Below are 17,699 nucleotides of genomic sequence, written 5' to 3'. Positions count from 1 at the left end.
TCTGTAGATGGAAGTGAGTTTCTCAGTCCTTACCTCTTAAGACAAATCATTATTTCCTTACAACTTTATTAAGCCATACCAATCACATACAATTTCCCTATATTCATAGGACAATTTTATAGACTATTTTGTTACATTGTTCTTGTTTTCTGGTCACATGCAAATATCATGACATTATTCTTATTATATCCTTGCAGTATGTCTTAATATCTGATAAATAAAATATCTTTTTTTGATTCAAAACTCTTTTATCTACCTGTGGGCATTAACTCTTACATGAAAAATTTTAAATCAAGTGGACAAATTCTACAAAACTTCTCCTGGAATGTTCATTTTAATTATATTGAATTTATAGGTCAGGTTGGGTGCCAGAGGTTTTTCGAGGTATGTATGGAAGCACCATCACCATAGTGCTTGAATGATTAGCTAATCTCATCCTGTGTGATTCCCAATTTATTCTAGTACTAGTAGTAGTAGTTAGTAGCTGACATTAGCTTCAGGGGAGTCTGGAAATTCTGTGACGGTGTTTCGTTCTTCTGCAGCAAGGGAAGACAGGCTGATGGGAAGCTGTCAGGTATGCTGAGAGATCCAACTCACAGCATCTGCCCCAAAGATAGTAACCACTAAAGAATTTAACTACCCCTATTCATACCTCATGTCTCCCACTTCAAACACAATCCTATTTCCATCTTAAAAATTAAGAAAAAAAATCTTTTGTTTTGATCGCCTATGGAGAAAAAAAATATTATTTTGGCTGGCACAAGCATTCTGGACTACCTAGCATTCATAAATCCTATGAAAATTGGTAAATTGGGATTTAATGTTTAGTTTGTCATATGACTCCCTTCCAGGAAAATGTATTATCACTAAACAAAATATCATGAAGTTTCAAGATCTTAAAAATTTGAAATATTGCTTATAAAGATAACTACTATAATAGCTCCTATCTATGTGTACATTCTTTTTTATAATGTGGCTTTGAACTCTCCTATCAATAGGTGGTGTCCGTTTCTCCACCCTTTGAATCAAGGCTAGTCTTGTTACTTGTAGTTCCCCGTATTTCCCTCTTAGGGCCCTGAGAAAACTATGTGAAGAAGTTGGGGCCACCCTCCCGAGGATGAGAGAGACCACTTACAGAAAGAAGCACACGGTACAACCAGCACCAACCCCCGACATGTGAATCGGGCTGTCTGAGACCATACAGTAACAGTGAAGCCGTCAGTTGACCACAACCGTAACAGTGATCTCAGGCGAGACCAGCAAAACAATAGCCCAGCTAAACCCAGTCCAAATTTCTGATCCACAGAATTATACAGAAATAAAATGGTGTCATTTTAAACCAGGGCTGGGAAACCGCAAACCACATGCCAAATCCGACTTGCAAACTATTTATGTATGGGACTTTGAACTGAAAAGTTAAATGTTTTAGATTTGTAAGATGCAACAACAATAATAATAACAATATTCAACAAGAACTTCATGTGGTCCACAGATAATTACATGGCTCTTTAAAGAAAAAACTTGCTGACACCTATTTAATCCAAAGTCTTTAGGTTGTTTGTATGAAGAAATACATAAAATGCATGCCAATGCTTGAAACTTGCTTGTCAACCAATCAAGATCATGTATGGATACAAAAACATTTTATAAATTACAAGATTATATAAAATATAAGGCATGGGGATTGATTTTGAGGGTAGAGAGGCAAAACAATGACTAGCTTTTGGAACATAGTAAATTGCATAGCCAAAGTGGTCTTCAAAGTAATTTAGCATTGGTCTTATCAAAATATAAGAAAATAAACCATCAAGAAAAACATAACCTGCATTTCAAGATACATTATAATGCTATACATGTTTTCCATGGATTTCCTTCTTTATAATATATAATTAAGTATTAATTAGGGTATTAATTAATTATACAGGATGAGGATCCCTAATCTGAAAACCTAAAATCCAAAATGCTACAAAAAATCCAAAACGTTTTGAGTGCTAACATTACATCAGAAGTGAAAAATTTCACACCTGATCTCATGTGATGGGTTACAATAGAAATGCAGTTAAAAATTTGTTTCATACACAAAATTATTTAAATAGTGTTATAAAATTACTTTCAGGCTGTGTGTGTAAGGTGTATATGAAACATAAATGTATTTCATGTTTAGACTTGGGTTCTATCCTCAAGATAGCTTATTATGTAGATGTAAATATTATAAAATACAAACAAATCCAAGATCTGAAAGATTTCTCCTGGCCCCAAGCATTTTTGAAAGCCATACACAACTTGTATCAGCTACATGGACACAGATGTTTGATCATATTAATTTTACTGAATTTATTCTATTCAATGTTGGCTGTGTATGCAAATTTTCTAGTAACAACATTTTTGTCTTAGAGAGAGAGAGAGAGAGATTGATTTAGTTACTCTTTGGTCACTATAATTTTCCTAAAACTAATACATTACTTCATATATTATTGATTAATTTAATTGTTTGGATTCCCAGATATATACTTTCCACTTATTTCCTAGGTTGTTACTCTAAAGAAATTAATAATTATCTAAGGCAATACATCTTATTATTTCCAATAGTCTGAAAAAATATTTTTGCTATACATTTTTATTCTTTGCTATATATGTTCTGTTAGGCATATTATTATATTTTGTGTCTTTAAGTGAGGATAAGTTAAGCTGCAGATGGCAGACATATAATAACAGTAGTTTAAAAAGACATATAAGTTTATCTCTTGTTTAAAAACGTGGCTGTTATAGTGACTCTATTCCGTACAAATCAGGAATGTTAGTTATGATATCTGTCATGATATGAAGCTCCTTCCACACTCTTTGCCATTCTTAGTTCATGCTCTTGTCTATCTGATATAAAATAGTTCACCACCAATGATATTCCAGACAGCAGAATTAAACACATGGCCGCATGTAACTTTAAGGGAAGCTGGAAAAAGTAATCTTTGTTTGGAAAGACATGACTCTGGTTTTAAAAAGTCATTATTATAAAATTAGTAGAGAATGAATCTTAGGAGGGATGACCACATACCCCACTTTGCTGCATAAGTTAAGTGCACCTGTTATTCCAGAATCTCTTCAGATTTAAGACCCTTTGACTTTTAGAGAACCATAAATTATATGGCTTACCCTAATAGTGAGAGAAATTAGCAGTCTTCCAAAGACTAGTGTTAAATTAAAAAGTGCTATCATTAATACCAGTACCAATGTCTTATATTTGTACCTTACTGTCCATGGTGAGTAGCTTGAATTCCTAAATTCTTTCTACATCACCTGTATTTATATATTTCTTATTTCTCAGATATGATATATGTGTGCTTTACTGTCCATGGTGAGTAGTTTGAATTCCTTAAAACCTTTCTCCATCACCTATATTTATGTATTTTTTTTATTTTGCAGGTATATGGTCCATTCCTTTCCTTTGCCTACTATTTTAATACAAATTTGATCTTATTATGCTTGATTTTTTCGACATGTCTATTACATAATTTATACCAATGGAAATATTCTATCAATAATAAATTAATTATAGGTATTTGCAAGACAAACACCTCATTGTTATTTTGTTATTAATATCACTAGAATGTATTCACACATGTACCATGACAAGCAGGGTTGCAGTATGCAATAATTTTGAAGTCAACATTACCATGAAAGAGATGGTGACCCAAGTCACTTTCTAGAACCTGTATTAAACACTACTTGTCCTTTAAAAAAGCCACAGGTCCTATTAGTATAGACCAGAATTTTGTCAGTGTGATTTTATTACAAAAGGGACAAGGGACATTTCATTACTACTTTTGAATTTACATTACTGAGGTTAACAACATAATAATTCATATAATTTTGACTTTCTTTTTTGTTCCTTTCAAAATATTTAGTCTTTAAAATGAGCTCAAATTTTCTATATAACTCTGTCATATAAACTTTAGCATGTACTATGAATTTTATTGCAGTCTCTTGTAGATAAACAACTGTGAGGTGATAGTTTTTGTTAGTTTAAGATACAAGTGTTTGCCAGCATAAGTATTCAGTGGGACAAAAACATCTAATTAACTGTGCATAAATACATATTTTCTTATATGTTTTATAACTATGACTTACAGTATGTTAATTTTTTCAGTCTATATTTTGGAAAACCCTTGCAAAAATCATCCTCCAAGGACCAACAATGATTGCCACTAATAGGTACTTCAGTGCACTAGGAGGACAATGTTTCCTGTGTACACATGTCTACAGTGCACACCACAGAACAAGGCCATTAGCTGGATAATTACTTGTTGCATGGAATATTTATTAAAGAATAAAGGATCATAGATAAGAAAATATTTATGGTATAAAATTGTTTTGAATCCGGATAATTTTCTTTTGAAGTATTCACTTACCTGCTTCATTTTGATTCTGTGTTCCTTTTATTATGTCAATTTTAGGTGCCCAGAAACCTTATGTAATGTTGTTCTGGAAATTCTAGGATGTTTTGGTCTTGTTGCATTTCTATTCAATACAGAGATCCAAACTTGAATTCCAGTATCTTCATGAAAACAGGAACATCTAAAAGGAATTTTGTATCCTTTGGAAAGTTCTGCGTAACTCCAGCATTAATCTGTATTCTGAGGAACCCATGGCCTGTACTGCAACTATTTCTGTTTTTGCGCCTAAAACATAAAACCGATAGGCCCTAGCATAAAGAAATTAAGAGGATTCATTTTTGATTATTTAAATCTAGTTAGGTGCCTAACAATATAACTTGTATACATATTTGCAAGACTCAGTAATATTATGTTATGTAACTAATATAACACACTAGAAGTGCTATTCATATCAGATTTAGGAATAGATATGTAACAGGAATAATCATATCTTGCTTACAAATATTTTGAAATTGAAATATTTCCGGCCGGGCCCGGTGGCTCAAGCCTGTAATCCCAGCACTTTGGGAGGCCGAGACGGGCGGATCACGAGGTCAGATCGAGACCATCCTGGCTAACATTGTGAAACCCCGTCTCCACTAAAAAATACAAAAAACTAGCCGGGCGAGGTGGCGGGCGCCTGTAGTCCCAGCTACTCGGGAGGCTGAGGCCGGAGAATGGCGTGAACCCGGGAGGCGGAGTTTGCAGTGAGTTGAGATCCGGCCACTGTGCTCCAGCCTGGGCGGCAGAGCAAGACTCTGTCTGAAAAAAAAAAAAAAGAAAGAAAAAAAGAAAAGAAAAGAAAAGAAAAGAAAAGAAAAGAAAAGAAAAGAAAAGAAAAGAAAAGAAAAGAAAAGAAAAAAGAAAAGAAAGATTTCCAATGGAGATTCATGTACAGAACAGAATGTTTTCACATACTCTTCACTCAGTTTTCCCTAATGTTAATCCCTAATGTTAATATTTACATAACGATGATATCTTTAACAAAACTAATAAATTAACCTCAATAACCATAATGCTATTTAACTATAGACTTTATTTAAATGTTACTAGTTTTTCCACTAATGACCTTTTTCTATTCCATAGTCCAATCCAGGATACCAGATGGCATTTATTTACAATGCTCTTTAGTCTCCTCAAAACCGTGATAGTTTTTCAGTCTTCTCTTTTCTTTCATGACTTTGACTCATTTGAAGAGTACTGGTAAGCTATTTTGTACATCACTCCTTCGTTTGACTTTGTCTGGTGTTTGCTCTTGATTAGACTTGAGTTACGGATTTTATGAAAAATACCAGAAACGTAAAGCGGCTTTCTCACCACATATCAAGGAGTATATGAATGATGTTGACAGGATTTACTACTAGTGATATTAAGTTTCATCACTTGGTTAAGCGGTGTCTGACAGGTTTCTCCAGCACACATGGAAGGGAATTAAGTATCATCTCCTTGTGAGAGGGATGTCAAATAATTTGCAGACATGTGTTAAAAATAACCTAAGTAATACATATTTTCAAAGAAATATTTTGAGCACTTGCAGATATGCTGTTTCTCTTTAAAGTTTCACACACTTATACTGCTATGGTAAATTTCTATTTCTCTCATTCTGTCTACATTTACTATTTGAATATTGTTCTTTGGTAAGAAAGTTTTGTCATTTCTCTGGCATGATCTATCTATTCTATCATTTGTCTATGTTAGTATGTATTTTCATACATTTATTTTATCCTTTGTGTTACAGTTTAATACTGTCAGTCTACTAAAAAACTAAAATGAACCCTGTGGTATTGATTTGGAATTAGAGATATTGGTGCTATCCTCTGATTTTTAAGATGATAGATAGATGATCGATAGATAGATAGATGCATAAATAATATAGTTGCATATGTACATGTATATATAAAAAAGTACATTGTTCCTAGATCTTTACATTGAGAGGACAAGGAAACAATACATTTACTTTAAATACAGTATTCCAATTTAAGGAATGTGGCAATGAGGAAAAAAATGGCTGTTTCTAGGGCTGAGATACAAGATAAGCCTGGAACAACTTTTGCCTGAAATCCAGGAAATTTTCAAAGGCAAAATAAAATAGAATATTTAAAATATAAAATTTTACATTAAAATCATATTTACATTGATCATTGGCATATGTAAACAATGTTTTATCATTGTTTTCTCAATGACGGTAAATGTAGATCTATGATCCAAAGTAGAACACAGTAGAAAATGCTGTACGAAAAGATGTGAGTTTTGAGTCTCCCCATACGTATTCACATGTTCTTCAATCAGGGAATAGTTGAAAATAGATTACAAATATACAAATATACAATATACAAATGTAATCTATTTTAGATTTAGAACTTTATTCCAATCTCTCCCTTCCAAATTGTAGTAATACTTTCACGTTTATAAATCACATTTAGTGAAACTTTTTTTATACAGTGCTAAAGGGGTTATTGCTTCCCAAAAGTTTTACTGTTTAACACGTTTATGTATAATTTTTATGTGCTATTGGATATAAGCAATCAATAAAACAGATACTCTGCCACCTTCAGGAAGTTTACAGTCCAGTAGTGTAAGTAGACATTCAACTGGTAATGACCTGGATGGTAAATGAAAAAAAAAATAAAAGTAAAAAGTAATGCTCTAAGGTGATGTAACTAATACAGCAGTCCCTGAAGAAAGGATATTAAGGTGAGAAGAGTTTAGCCAGACAATGAGGTGGTGGGTGGGGCCTGTTCAAATCATGGAAGCACAAGTGTAGAAACAGTTTTTGCATAAAGCACTTTGCAAAATAAACTGATCTGTATACACAGTTGCATCTGGTAGTTATACTCTCTTGCAGTTATAATGGTAGTTGTGATAAACTACTTTCCTTCAAACTTTTTTTTGCCTAAGGGAAAATATTTTAAGCATAAAATTTTCAGTAAATATATCAGATTGAAGTGGAAAGGTATCTATAGAATAAACTTATTCCAATTTTATATTAAGTATATACATTTCCAATATTTGAGTATACATGCACATATGATTTTAAATGTTTTGTGTGTTATAAATAATTTTTAATTTGTAAAATGTTATTCATGCACCATATGTAACATAAAACCTATTTCTCCATTTTGACAAAAACAGTCATTGTTCAAATAACATTTTTTAATACTGTAAAATTTTTTCAATGAGGCTGGCACGGTGGCTCACGCCTGTAATCCCAGCATTTTGGGAGGCTGAGGCGGGCGGATCACGAGGTCAGGAGATCGGGACCATTCTGGCTAACACGGTGAAACCCCATCTCTACTAAAAATACAAAAATTAGCCAGGCGTGGTAGCCAGCGCCGGTAGTCTCAGCTACTCGGGAGGCTGAGGCTGGAGAATGGCGTGAACCCGGGAGGCGGAGTTTGCAGTGAGCCAAGATCACACCACTGCACTCCAGCCTGGGTGACAGAGCCAGACTCCGATTCAAAATATATATATATATATATATATATATATATTCCCAATGAATGCTTTTTGAAGCATATCTAGAAGCCTAGGAAGAAACGTATAGCAAGTAAATTTAAAAAATTAAATGTTTTAAAATTCTTGATATGGTATGCGGCTTTGACCTAAACATTATTGACAGATACTTATGATGTGGATTTGCTTCTTTTAATAAAGTGCTTATTTAGAAAATATCTTAAATAATTGTCTTTATGAATAAAACAGTCATATGTGGTAAAGCAACAGCGACATCCAGTGACTACTCAGATTAATTCAAGGAATGTTATTTAGAGTTGCCAAAAGCAAAGGAAAATGCATTATTAAATAAATTTAAAAATACTTTTTTCTGTTTATTTTAAATTTTGTAAGACTGTATCCTTGAAACATCACTCGCTGAAAATAAAAACCAGTTAATCATTAAGAGAATGAAAACAATAAGCTTCCAAGAACAAAGAATTATAGAGGAGACACAGCTCATGGCAGCCTTAGCTCCAAAATATAACTATCACTTCTTCTTATAATGACTAGTCCTATGGCCTCAATCTAACTATAAGTAAGTCTGGGAAATATATGAGCTATACTTGGTGAATATTTGATGGTGACTAATGATGTCTGCGATAACTGTCATTTATCTGATATTTGTCTTTTAAATTAATTTACAGGACATATAGGCAGTAATAACTGTATAATTTATGATGATATACATATTTAGTTGTTATTTATCTTAAGATATTTATGGTATCCTTTGCCATACAATAAAAAGTCTACATAAATATGTATCCACCTTTTACTTTATAGATTCTGAATTACCTTCTTTGTTTAGGAAGATCTTTAGCACTTCAAATTTTTACTATTATTCTTACGGTATATTTACTACTTATCTTCTCATTTAGATACTTACTTGATTGACATTTATTCTTAAATGAGTAAATAAAGTAAAATTCTGACTTTTCTTCTAGCAGATGATTAAATGATCTCATCAACAACTTTTATTACATAAACAATCCAGTTCCCACTGAATTAAAATATATTCTTCAAACACTATATTAAGTTTCTTTGTAGACTTTATATTTCTTCCAAAAGTGTTTTTAAGCAGTTACTATGTATCTTAATAAGGCAATTTTTCTCTCTTTTGCATACAATGTTTTCATATGCAGGATAAGAGAGTAAAACTGATTGAAACTCTCCAGTTACTGTACCATTTTAATCCATGAGGCATTCCAGGCTGCTCTCAGACAGTGAGTCCAGTGTGCGTCCAGAACCCTAGAATCAAGATACTTGCTTAGTACAAGGTTCTCTGAACAGGCAACGTTTCCTCAGACATTTCCCCCAGGAGCCAGTGGTTAATGTTGTCAGAAGTATGCTGCAGTCTGAAGCTTTGGCTCCTCAATTTTCCCTACTTTTTCTCCTTGCACAGGTGTTAGACCTGCCTCATGGTCTGAATGCTTTTCTTGCCTTCCCCTGCTCTCTTTAACTTATTCTTCATTGGTAATTCCCCAGTTAATCTTTTGCATGTCTATTCCTTTGAGTTTTGCCTCTTTGATGACCAAATTGATTTATTGGTATGTTGACAGTTAATTTTATGTGTCTGTTTAACTATGTTAAAGAACCTCCAGATAATTGATACAACATTATTTCTGGGTATGTCTGAGAGGGTGTTCCTGGAAGAGATTAGCATTCGAATCAGTAGACTGAATAAAGAAGTTCCACCTGCACCAATGTGGGTGGACCTCATCCTATCTGATGAGGGCCCAAATCGTAAAAAAAGAGGCAGTAAGGGCAAATTCTCTCTCTTTCTTCTTGAGCTGGGGCATCCATCTTCTTCTGACTTCAGATATTAGAGTTCCTGATTCTTGGGTCTTCAAACTCTGAGATTTTTATCAGCTGCGCCCCCACCTCTGGGGGCGCACACTTAGTTGCTCTTTATTAGGCACCGGCAATTCTAAACAATGTCAGTGATAAATACTCATATATACACATGTATTCTATTGGCTCTGTTTCTCTGGATAACCTTAATACAGATTTCAAGTTGCATATAGGGATTGACTTATGTCTTTAATATTTTACTTGATGTGTAGATGTACGTGCTATAGTTTCTTTATGAGTTATTGTTACTATACCTAATATCTATCAAATGTCTTCATTAAAAACCTGAAGATGTTAAAAGGAGCATATGGATTCAGACTCCAAGAATCTCCTACCTTGGAAAGTCGGTAACATTGGTTCACTGATTCAGAAACAGTAACTAAAACAGGAAATCTAGTAACAACATGAAAAAGAAACTGAGCAAATCACAAATGGAAAATGTTTAGTCATGCACAAGAGCAATTGAAAACATTCAAGGGAGAACAAATGAAAAACAGTTTAATTCAGTATGTGCCACAGGAATTTCACAAATAAGCAAATTATTTAATAGTATAACCCAAAGTATTGCATGTAGGAAGCGTTAAAAAAAATAATTCTGTTATGTGTAATACATGCTCTATGTGCCTTTATGAGATGTAAAAAAAAACAAATTAAAAAGAAGATACTCAGTTAAAATTCCATTAAATGAATTGATCAAATAGAATGTAAAATACTAAATAATTAGAAGAGTGATGAAAGATTAAACATTCCAGATTTACTCTCTTTATAGAAGAGCCTATATAAAGATAATTGGATAATTATTTGAAGAACATGGAAATTTTCTCCAAGTAGAATGATGACTGATTTCCCTCCATAAATCATAAGATTTATGTCCTATGTAAGGCGTGCTTACCTAGCAAAACTGGTAAACACAAAAACACGTGGTGAACAAAACTACAGATTCCCACTTGCTCATGGCCATTTTGAAAAGGATAGTGTCTGAAATCCAGCTGAGGTGATCTCAGATAGAGATGAGGAAGTTATTGGGAAGTGGAACAAAAGTCACTCTTCCTATGCTTTAGCAAAGAGAGTGACAGCATTTTGTCCCTGCCTTAGAGATCTGGGGAACTTTGAACTTCAGAGCGATAATCTGAAATTAAATGTATGTGTAAAAGAGAAGCAGTGCATGGCAATTCCTCAAGGATCTCGAACTAGAAGTACCATATGACCCAGCCATCCCATTACTGGGTATCTACCCAAAGGACTATAAATCATGCTGCTGTAAAGACACATGCGCACATATGTTCATTGCGGCACTAATTCACAATAGCAAAGACTTGGAATCAACCCAAATGTCCATCAGTGACAGACTGGATTAAGAAAATGTGGCACATATACACCATGGAATACTATGCAGCCATAAAAAAGGATGAGTTTGTGTCCTTTGTAGGGACATGGATGCAGCTGGAAACCATCATTCTCAGCAAACTATCACAAGAACAGAAAACCAAACACCGCATGTTCTCACTCATAGGTGGGAACTGAACAATGAGATCACTTGGACTCGGGAAGGGGAACATCACACACCGGGGCCTATTATGGGGAGGGAGCAAGGGGGAGGGATGGCATTGGGAGTTATACCTGATGTAAATGACGAGTTGATGGGTGCTGATGAGTTGATGGGTGCAGCACACCAACATGGCACAAGTATACATATGTAACAAACCTGCACGTTGTGCACATGTACCCTAGAACTTAAAGTATAATAATAATAATAATAATAATAATAATAAAAGGGAAGCAGTGCATAAAAGTTTTGAAAATTTGCAACCAGATTATACAATATAAAAGAAAAACCCATTTTCAGGGAAAAATTCAAACCTGTTGCAGAAATTTGCACAAGTAACAAGGAGCCAAATGTTAATCATCAAGGCAAAGAGGAAAATGTCTCCAGGGGAAGTCAGAGGTCTTCACACCAGCCCCTCCTATCATAGGCACCAAGGCCTAGGAGGAAAAAATGTTTTCATAGGCGAGGTCCAGGGCCTTGCTGCTTTGAGCAGTCTCAGGACTTGGTGCCCTGCATCCCAACTGTGGCTAAAAACGGCCATGTTTCAGATGGTGCAGTCCCCAAGTCTTGGCATTTTCCATGCAGTGTTGGCCCTGCAGGTGCACAGAAGACAATAATTAAGGTTTGGGAACCTCTGGCTACATTTCAGTAGATACAGGGAAATGCATGGATGTTCAGGCTGAAGATTGCTGCATGTGTGGAGGCCTCATGGAAAACTTCTGCTAGGATAGTGCAAAAGGCAAATGTGGGGTCGGAGTCATCCATGCAGAGTCTCTGTATTACACTTACTCCCAGTAACACAGAGTCTCCACTGAGGCACTACCTAATGGAGCTGTGAGAAGAGGGCCACCATCCTCCAGACTCCAGAACAGTAGATCCACTACCAGCTTGCACCATGAGCTTGCAAAAGCCACAGACACTCAAAGCAAGCCTGTGAAAGCAACCAGGAGGAGGGCCATACCCTGAAAAGCCACAGCGGTGGGGCTGCTCAAAGCCATGGGAACCCGTCTCTTGTATCAGTGTGACCTGGATGTGATACATGGAGTCAAAGGAGATCATTTGGAAACTTTAAGGTTTAATGACTACCCTGCTGGATTTTGGACTTGCATGGGGCCTGTAGCCCCTTTGTTTTGGCCAATTTCTCCCCTTTAGAATGGGTGTATTTACCCAATGCCTATACCCCCATTGTATTTAGGAAGTAACTAACTTGCTTTTGATTTCACAGGCTCATAGCCAGAAAGGACTTGCCTTGTCTCAAATGAGACTTTGGACCTGGACTTTTGGGTTAATACTGAGATGAGTTAAGACTTTTGGGGACTGTTGAGAAGGCATCACTGGTTTTGAAATGTGAGTACATAAGATTTGGGAGGGGCTGGGGCAGAGTGATGTGGTTTGGCTATGTCACTACCCAAATCTCATCTTGAATTGTAGCTCCCATAATCCCCATGTATCATGGGAGGGACTCAGTGTGAGGTAATTGAATCATGGGGGTGAGTTTGTCCCATGCTGTTCTCATGATAGTAAATAACTCTCAGGAAATCTGATGGTTTTATAAAGGGCAGTTCCCCTGCACTCACTCTCTTGCCTGCCAACCTGTAAGGCATGCCTTTGCTCCTCCTTTGCCTTTCATCATGATTGTATGTTCTCCCCAGCCATGTGGAATTGTGAGTCCATTAAACCTCTTTTTCTTTATAAATTACCCAGCCTAGGGTATTTCTTCATAGTGGTATGAAAATGGACTAATACAAAAATCAACTAGTTGGCATTTCTTTATTAGGCACCAGCAATTCTAAACTATGTCAGTGATAAATACTCCTAGAAAAAAAATGTGTTGGTGTAGTTGCAAACAATTTCTACACTTATTGTTGATATATAATAATATATGTGCCAGGGTGGCAGATTGCATTTTCCAAAAACAGATGTAATAATATGCTCTTCCAGAATTTTGTCACTCTTCTATCAAGAAGTGTAAACTTCTTCCTCTCTACTTTTCGTTGGGTAGACTGTTGTAACTGTCTCAATAAACACAATGCAGCAGAAGAGATGCTCTATATGACTTTTGAGGTTAAGTTGTAGAAGCTCCTTCTTGAAAGGGAATGCTTGTTTTTGACTCCCAGCCAGCCTTACTGGGAGGAAGCCAAGCAGTCATTTGCAGAGGACACATGCAGATGTTCCTGACAGCACTTGACCAAGATAGCCTTAAAACACTTATGTTCCCCTCATCTTGACAAAGCACTATACAGTTTTCTTACTAACTGTAAGCCTCTGATCATCGTCTTGGAGCATTTACTTTAGAAAACTTGCAATTGTAAATTATTTATTTGCCCCTTTGAAGTATCCATCTGTTCCCAGCCTCTTGCCAGTTTTGCAGTTTTGGGAAGTCTTTCTCAAGGACCTGAGAGTTAAACCATTGAAATGTAATCATAAAAAAAAAAAAATTCACCCATCTCACAGTCTCTATGAGAGATGGGGTAATATCTTTCTTGATGATTACATTAGGTAGGAGCCTAACTTTGATAAATACCAATTAGCGAACACAGATGGCTAATCACATTGACCAACCTCCTGCCTAACATTATCCACTTCTGTTCCCTTAGCTCTCCCCAGTGCTTAAGACTCTTCTGCCTTTTGTTTCTGTGGAGTTGAAATCAGTCTCTCTCCGTATTGCAATAGGCTTGATCCCTACTGCAGTAGTCTTGAATGAAGTCTTCTTCACCTGTTTAATTCAACCTAGTGCTATTTCTCTTTGATTCACTCTCAGCTTAAGTCGAGAAGAGAGCAAGAATCAATTGGTAGATTGCTGAGTGAATGACTTCTCAGATTCCAGCACCTAGTTTCCCAGTTTCCCCAGTGGATTTCACTTGGAATAGACACAAACTGTTTTCGCTGAGCCTACTGGTATTGCATGTGTGCAAACGAAATAAAAGATAGTCATTGTTATAAACCACTCACTAATAGTGATTTGTTATGTGTCAACAAATAGGAATAGAAAGCTTCAAATAGCTCAACTTTGCTAGGTGCCCTTTAGCAAACTTCCATATGTTCTACATGGAAGTTAATTTTGAGAACTCCTAATAATACAGAACACCAAATTCACAACGATGTTGAATCATTCCAGTTCCCTTCTGTGCCACTTGGTCTCCAACCCCTGGAGAACCGCTGATCCCTGCATTTAAAGAGTAAAGTCAAAATAAAGTATGAAAGAAAAGTTTCTAAGGGGGGAAACAAAACTTACATTATTTGAATTTTGTTGTTGTATTTGCACACTTGGAGTTTGTGTGTGTGCATTTAAATTTTTAAACATTGAAATAGAGTCTGAACTGGAAGGAACAATATTTTTGGTAAGTGCAAATTTTATCCCATGTATGAAAAATATTACTTAATTTAAAAATACATATTTAAAACCAAAATGCATTCCTTTTTATAACTATTAATTGATTACTGGAAAACTAATTAACAGATAAATAAAATAGCGGTTATTTAATAATAACTTAAACTGTTTTGCAGAAATTCCAGTCCTATTAAAATTCACTTATCAATTATTGAATATTTGTTACTTTGTTTGGCATATCTAATGCCTCAAGTATTATGTATAATTTAACTTCATGGTCATTATTGAAAATAATTTTGCCATATATGGAAGAGAATTGTTAAGTAAATAATGCATTCTCAGTATCACATGTTAGGTAGACCAGTGGAATCAGTATTTTCGATGATAAAGTCTGAGGGGACTAGAACTATGCCTATTTTGTATTATGCTTGGAACATAGTAAATGCTTGATAGATATCTGTAAAGTTGATGCATCAAATTTTACATAGAGAGTGACATGATTGGAATTTTGTTTTTAAAGCATCATATTGACATCAATTTGAAAGCTAGATTAGAAGCTAAGATTGCAGCTAGGGAGACCACTATAGTGATTGTTGAATAATAAATGAAGAACCAAGGTGATAGCTGTGAGAATAGAAGAGATGGAAAAGATTGAAAAACAATTCATGAGCTATAACCCACAGGACCTAAGGGAAAATAAGAGATTAGGAAAAACTACTAGGATATCAACAGAAATCATAGATTTAGACAATCAGGGTTGTAGTTCAGCTTTATATATGTCTTTGTAATATCCAAGGGGTATATGCAATAGGTAATTATGTAATCGTATCTATGTTTGGAAGTATTAGAAAGAAAAACAATATTTGTAATTCAATACATGTATGGTTATTTGATACCAACAGTTCAGAGAAATAAATTAGATGTAGTCTTCAGATTAGCAGAAAGAAGTATATAAACCCTTGGGAAAAATACAAATTGATGGATGGGCAGAGAAAGAAGAACTTGAAATAAGACTAAGGCAGAGACAGGTAATCAGGTGAAATTTTTAGAAAGAAACAGTGACTAATCTCAAGTTATGTGAAGAGGTCAAAGTCTAGAGGGCAAGATGCTCATTGAAAACTGTCCATTTGACTTCATAAATACAAAAACTTTGGAAAGAGGAACTTCCAAGAATAGTGTGAGTGGAAAATATTCCATATTTATCCCAGCTTTCTTTTAGTATTTCTTTCTATGTTGCAGAGACAGAAAAGCTTAAAACAAATTCCAGATTCTCTTATAGCTAGAATTCCAAATGTGTTTCAGGTTCCATAATCAAATGAGCTCACACAAGACTTGGAATTACAACTGAGATTATTGATTGACAAGAGAAGCACAGTGCATGCTTCTCTAATTGGTGGTCAGTGTTGTAAAAGAGGCAGCATGGTTCTGAACCCAGCAGGTGTAATAGTAGCGGGTGTGTGTGTGTGTGTGTGTGTGTGTGTGTGTGTGTGTGTGTTTGGAGACAACAGCTGTGAAGACGACTTATCAATGAACAGACAAGTTCCTTATTCTGAGAAGAGCTGCTGATAAGCTGGCAGCACGGTTCTGCTATTAGATGTTTATATGTCTCTTTCTTAAGCCCTCTCAATAATTTATAATCCATTTAGAACCCTGTAATAAATACATTTATCCTTAAACTACTTACAGTATATTCTGTTTGCTTCAACTCAACCATCACCCACACAACTGAGGTGAAAAGGTATGGATAGAGAACAGATTGCTGGTGAGGAACAGGAAGTTTGGTAACACATTATCTAGCTGTCTCCTTTTTCTCCCAAAACAAAACAAAATCCTCTACTGAGAGTAAAAAGAAATGTGTTGGAGTAAGGACGTGAAGAATATTATAAATATTTTAACAGTGAGGTAGTATTCAAAAACTTTTGCCTGGTGGTTGTAGCCTCTTGTTTCGAAGAGAAAATTTAAATTCCTGAGTTAATGGAATGTAATTAAAATTATCGTGATGGATGCAATATGGTAGAATAAATTAATACTAAACTTTTATGCTACAAATGCCTCAAAGTGCTGAATAGAAATACAACTTTTCTGATAAAATGTATTGCTATGTTTATAGGAAAAAATGTAAAATCCTCAGGGTCAGGGGATGAAGGATAAAACGAAAATAGTGAGCTGGTCTTGTGGCTGTGTCTGGCTATTAAGTTTGGTTTTACATACTCATGGGGACAGGAAATACGTTTTGAGTCTATGTGACACAGGACGTTAGAATTGATGCAACTGCAAAATACTGAGACTCTACACAAAGGTTACACAACTGCTGAAAAGGAAATCTAGGGAAATCTCTATTCACTTAGAGAAGTAGATCAGAAGACCATTTGCTGTGGTTGCAGCCAGAAAACAAGTTTCCTTTGATAATTTACAGCAATGAGTATGTTTCTTAGGTGAGTTCATGGTCAAATTTGCACAATTCCAATGGTTTAGAAATGCCAGTAAGAGAGGAAAATAAACTTAGAAGCTAGTTTCATTAAAAAACTTAAAATCAGGTAAGACCACAACTTTATAAAATTTTTTGCATTGCACAATGGTATTACTTTCAAGAGAAGTGAGTTGTATCTTTGACATTATAGTTGTATATTTTCTGTTACTTTTTTTCAGTTTTGGCAGTAAGTTGTTTTGTTTTAGTACATTATGACAATTATATGAAATGCATTGTCTGTAGAAATGATAGCAAAACGTTCCCCTGTGGGCTAACAGCAGTCATTTGGGATATCTGGTATATAAAAATGCATAATCTCTCTGAAAAGATATGTAATCCAAGACAGAATTTCCACAAATAATTTCACTGTGAAGGTGAGTACATTTCCAAAATTATTAGCACCATAAGAATTATTGGCAGACATAACCAATAGTCTTAAGAACTTCAAAAAATAGAAAAACAATATTTAGAAAACAGTATAAAAATAATGTATACAGAGTATTAAAGACAAAACAAGAAACTAAAATCATTAAGCCCAAAGCACCAAATTCATAGAAAAGTCAGTTTTGAAAAGGAATT

This window comes from Piliocolobus tephrosceles, chromosome 11 (genome assembly GCF_002776525.5).
Source record: "Piliocolobus tephrosceles isolate RC106 chromosome 11, ASM277652v3, whole genome shotgun sequence".
NCBI classification, from domain to species: domain Eukaryota; kingdom Metazoa; phylum Chordata; class Mammalia; order Primates; family Cercopithecidae; genus Piliocolobus; species Piliocolobus tephrosceles.
Note: the sequence above shows the minus strand (reverse complement) of the source record.